Here is a 6,000-nt window from a genome sequence, read left to right as displayed (position 1 = left end):
CACTCATGGAATAGCCTTCATTTCTCAGAACAAGAATAGACTGACGAATTTCAGAAGAAAGTTCTTTGTTTCTGGCCATTTTGAGCCTGCAATCGAACCCACAAATGCTAATGCTCCAGATACTCAACTAGTCTAAAGAAGGCCAGTTTTATTGCTTCTTTAATCAGGAAAACAATTTTTAGCTGTGCTAACATAATTGCAAAAGGGTTTTCTAATGATCAATTAGCCTTTTAAAATGATAAACTTGGATTAGCTAACACAACGTGCTATTGGAACACAGGAGTGATGGTTGATGATAATGGGCCTATGTAGATATTACATAAAAAGTCAGTCGTTTCCAGCTACAATAGTCATTTACAACATTAACAATGTCTACACTGTATTTCTGATCAATTTGATGTTATTTTAATGGACAAAAAAATTAGCTTTTCTTCCAAAAACAAGGACATTTCTAAGTGACCCCAAACTTTCGAACGGTAATGTATATGTTTACATTACTTATTTTATTGATTTCCCACCGTTTTATAAGTCAGAAGACAGCAATCCAGTCCTCTGTCGAATAAACTTGTATTTGCCTCCCTCTGGTGATCGGGTACATCATTACATTGATGAATATCACTTCACTGCAACGTTACATCAAAGGGCCTATACTTAGAAAAAATATGTATCCAGCTCGACTGCTACATGGCACAGACATGGCAAAGCAATCACTGAGTTTGTCTCGAGCAGGCGGATCTAAATACATAACTTTCATAGCTTTACGATAAAGAATGTGACCTACATACTTTCTTAAACCTAAAATAAGTAAAGAAGTAATTTTGTGTGGAAGTCAAACATTTGTTTAATGTCAGAGGCAGACACATTGCTCAGAATGACAAAATCTAGCATTTTACTTTTCTCCACGTCTATAAGAGGGACGCACAATGTTTAAATGGCCCAAATGTTCACAAGTTCACAAATGTATCAGCTTTTAACTATCATCAATGTCATTATACAGTATGTTTGGTATAGTAATATAGAAGGTGAAATATTTTGGGTAGATGTTCCTAAAACAGATTTTAACTATATATGGACATATTATAAAGTATGAAAAGTCTCCTAGAGATGAACATACTTTGGTGCAAAAAGTGCAAATAAATCCCAGAACAACAGCAAAGGACCTTGTGAAGATGCTGGAGGAAACAGGTACAAAAGTATCTATATCCACAGTAAAACGAGCCCTATATCGACATAACCTGAAAGGCCGCTCAGCAAGGAAGAAGCCACTGCTCCAAAACCGCCATAAAAAAATCCAGACTACGGTTTGCAACTGCACATGGGGACAAAGATTGTACTTTTTGGGGAAATGTCCTCTGGTCTGATGAAACAAAAATAGAATTGTTTGGCCATAATGACCATCGTTATGTTTGGAGGAAAAAGGGGGATGCTTGAAAGTCGAAGAACACCATCCCAACCGTGAATTACTGGGGTGGCAGCATCATGTTGTGGGGGTGCTTTGCTGCAGGAGGTACTGATGCATTTCACAAAATAGATGGCATCATAAGGTAGGAAAATTATGTGGATATATTGAAGCAACATCTCAAGACATCAGTCAGGAATTTAAAGCTTGGTCGCAAATGGGTCTTCCAAATGGACAATGACCCCAAGCATACTTCCAAAGTTGTGGCAAAATGGCTTAAGGACAACAAAGTCAAGGTATTGGAGTGGCCATCGCAAAGCCTTGACCTCAATCCCATAGAAAAGGTGTGGGCAGAACTGAAAAAGCGTGTGCGAGCAAGGAGGCCTACAAACCTGACTCAGTTACACTAGCTCTGTCAGGAGGAATGGGCCAAAATTTACCCAAGTTATTGTGGGAAGCTTTTGGAAGGCCACCCGAAACGTTTGACCTAAGTTAAACAATTTTAAGGCAATGCTACCAAATACTAATTGAGTGTATGTAAACTTCTGACCGACTGGGAATGTGATGAAAGAAATAAAAGCTGAAATAAATCATTCTCTCTACTATTATTCTGATATTTCACATCCTTAAAATGAAGTGGTGGTCCTAACTGACCTAAGACAGGGAATTGTTACTAGGATTAAATGTCAGGAATTGTGAAAAACTGAGTTTAAATGTATTTGGCTAAGGTGTATGTAAACTTCCGACTTAAACTGTAGTTGTCATTGTGTTGTTTTTCTTTATCGATGCCATCTTTTAGAAGAAAACTATCCATGCTGATTTACGGAGACCTGACTCAATGGGTGATAATGCTCACACTCATGCCATCAACTTGGATCAGTGAGATAGTTGCTCTGTTCTGTTCAACTTAATTTAACCAGGATCGGCAACTCAATAACAATTGTCACTACTCTTTAGGACCGGGCTCTCCAACCATGTTCCTGGAGAGCTATACTCCTGTAGGTTCTCACTTCAACCCCAGTTGTAACTAACCCGATTCGGTCATTTATTAGAATCAGGTGTGCTAGATTAGGGTGGCTGCAGTTCTGCAGCTGTGAGCTGGAACCTGTCACCCAGAATTGAGGTTGAATATATTCAACCTGTTAGAAAATGATGAGGACACTATAAGTGCTGTAGAGTGCCTGGGAGCCCGTGAGAGCCATCAACCGCAAATCGGTATGTGCCTATACTTTATGTGCTGCAGTGCTACGTTTTACTCCTGGTTTGCGCCGATTTGGAAAAATGCGCCTGCAGCTGATCGGAAGTCCGTAGATCAGGCTAAAAACGTGTAGTGTCCGCCCGGCTTTAGAGGTAGGCCTATTATTTAAAATTGGAAACTAATGCCGCGTTCACGTCATGTCGGAGATATTGAAGGAATAATTATCTACTTGGGAGGAACGACTTGGAGTGTTCACGCGCTCGGAAGGAATGCAAGAACCATTCTCACCATTGACAGCCAAAATTGTGGCCATGTTTGTTGCCATTTGCAGTGGTGCATAACGTCAGAGTTCAGCATGTGAGAAACATCGGGGTCAAGAGATCATACACGAGTTTCCTAGTCGTAATTCCGAGTTGGGGCGTTCACATGCATTTTTCCCATTAGGAAGGACATACTGTATTTAAGAGTTCCGGACATGCCGTGAATGCAGAATAAGATGCCTACTCCTTTATTGGAGCATCAAGTGTAGCACCACCATGCTCAGAGACCTCCAAGCCATAAGACTGTTGAATATATTAACCCTGACTCTTTGCTATGGCTCCTACTACACTGTACTTAATATTCTCTAGTTATCTACTTATATCATTGTATTGTGCACACTACACTGTATTCCTGCACAAATTACAACTTTGAATAGTTTACCTTAAAACTGTTCACTCGGTTATGATGAAAATATGGAGAAAATGTTGAAAGTTCTTAGACATGCATCTCACCAACATTGGATGTAATGTTTCGCAATAAAATCTAAAGAATGTCCTCATTTCAGGAAGATCTCATGATGTCTGGCTGCAGTTCTGCAGCTGTGTGCTGGAACCTGTCACCCAGATCCGCCACAAACTCTGGCCTGCCAACCCCTCCCTATCAGCCGCAAACAAAAATTTCAATGGACCTCCTGTGCCAGTTACTTTTTTTGTTTGAAGACGGTTGCTATTTACAAAAACAGGGAGCGGTTTCCATTTTCTCTCCTGACTACGCATGTCTATTTGAGGGTTATCTGGAATACAAGTTTTTTTGGCACAATAACCCTAACCCTTTCTCAAAAGATATTGATAAGGTGTTTCTCATTTCGAATGGTCCCCTCAATGTGTTTGATGATTTTCTCACTTACCTTAATGATATGGTTCAATATATCAAGTTCACAACCGAGATTAGTCAGGGTGAGAACCTTCCTTGATCTCTTGTACGCCTTGACTCAGGGTCCTTGTCCACTACTTTGTATACAAAGCCTACAGACAAGAACAGTATCCTACATACCTCTAGAGCGTATCCCACATTTCTGAAGAAGGGATTACCGTACATACAATTTCTGAGACTGAAGCACATAAAACAGACTTTAGAAATTAGACTATGAAAATATTTTGAGGCCCTCTCATACCCTAAAGAATGGCTTGATGATGCTTTCCGTAAAGAACGTACCATTGATGAGAGGTCAACCTGAAAGAATAAAAGTAAAAAATCCAAAAACATGAATGTGTCTGTACCACTATATATTTTCCTTTGAGTGATGATATCAAGGGAATGATAAAGAAGCATTGGAATGGCTGATCCTGCTTGCCAAAATATTTTCTCTGACCCTCCTCTCTTTTCACATTACAAGGCCAGGAATGTCAGGGACTTAATTATTCGGGTTGACACTCATGTCCCCCCGAAAATAAATGGCAGAAGACTGGACAAGGTGACTGGCTTGTACCCCTGCCGTAGTTGTGCGGCATGTAGGGATTCCTATAAAAAAAGTGAGCATATTTAGCAAATAACACACTATAAACAGTTCCTCACATGCAGCTCTTCTAGCTTCATAGACCTTATCTCCTGTCCTTGCAAGAAACAATATGAGGGTAAAACCAGTAGACAGATAAGAACACTTATTATAGAACACAAGAGAGCTTTCAGGAGAAATTACCCTAAATACCCAATTGCATATCATTTCTCAGAGGCCGGTCTCCTCCATGTCCTTCTGTGCTATACAGCAGATAAAATGTTCACGTAGGGGTGGTAATCTTGAACGTAGTCTTCTCCAGACAGAATGAAGGTGGATGTTCTAGACTCTGCAAAAAAAGAAATGTGATTTTTTTCAGGACCCTGTCTTTCAAAGATAATTCGAAAAATCCAAATAACTTCACAGATCTTCATTGTAAAGGGTTTAACCTCTCTAGGGGGTGTGGGACGCTACCGTCCCACCTGGCCAACATCCAGTGAAATTGCAGAGCGCCCAATTCAAAAACAGAAATATTCATTATAAAAATTCATGAAACATACAAGTGTTATACATCGGTTTAAAAATTAACTTCTTGTTAATCCAACCACGGTGTCAGATTTCAAAAAGACTTTACGGAGAAAGCAAACCATGCGATTATCTGAGAACAGCGCCCAGCAGACAAGTCATTACAAACAGTAACCAGCCAAGTAGACAAGTAACAAAAGTCAGAAATAGCGATAAAATAATCACTTACCTTTTGATGATCTTCATATGGTTACACTCACAAGTCTCCCAGTTACCCAATAAATGTTAGTTTTGTTTGATAAAGTCCCTCTTTATATCCAAAAACCTCCGTTTTGTTTGTGCGTTTTGTTCAGTAATCCATTGGAACAAAGCGCGGTCACAACAGACAGACAGACAAAAAATCAAAAAAGTACCATAGAAGTTCGTAGAAACATGTCAAACAATGTTTATAATCAAACCTCAGGTTGTTTTTGTCATAAATAATCGATCATTTTTCAACTGGACAATAGCTTCGTCAGTAAAAAAGGAAAAACAAGAAAGGCACGCTCCCAGTCATGCGCAGGACTCATGTCTGGAAATTCCCACTGTCCTATAATTGAAAGTGGTGTTTCTCCCTAATTTTTCAGAGTAAAAGCCTGAAACAATGCCTAAAGACTGGCCACATGTAGTGGAAGCCATAGGGATCATGAACTAGGTCATAAGTCTTTGTATGCGATAGGCTTTCAATGGAAAAACAAGCATTTCAAAATAATAGCACTTCCTGGATGGATTTTCCTCAGGTTTTCGCCTGCCATATCAGTTCTGTTATACTCAGACATTATTTTAACAGTTTTGGACACTTTATGGTGTTTTCTATCCAAATCTACATATATACATATCCTAGCTTCTGGACCTGAGTAGCAGGCAGTTTACTTTGGGCACGCTTTTCATCCAAAATTCCGAATGCTGCCCCCTACCCTAGTGAGGTTAAACACTGTATTCCATGCTTGTTCAATGAACCACAAACAATTAATGAACATGCACCTGTGGAACGGTCGTTAAGACACTAACAGCTTACCGACGGTAGACAATTAAGGTCACAGTTATGAAAACTTAGGACACTAATGAGGCCTTTCTACTGAC

This window comes from Salmo salar, chromosome 10, assembly GCF_965601325.2.
Source record: "Salmo salar chromosome 10, fSalSal1, whole genome shotgun sequence".
NCBI lineage: Eukaryota > Metazoa > Chordata > Actinopteri > Salmoniformes > Salmonidae > Salmo > Salmo salar.
Note: the sequence above shows the minus strand (reverse complement) of the source record.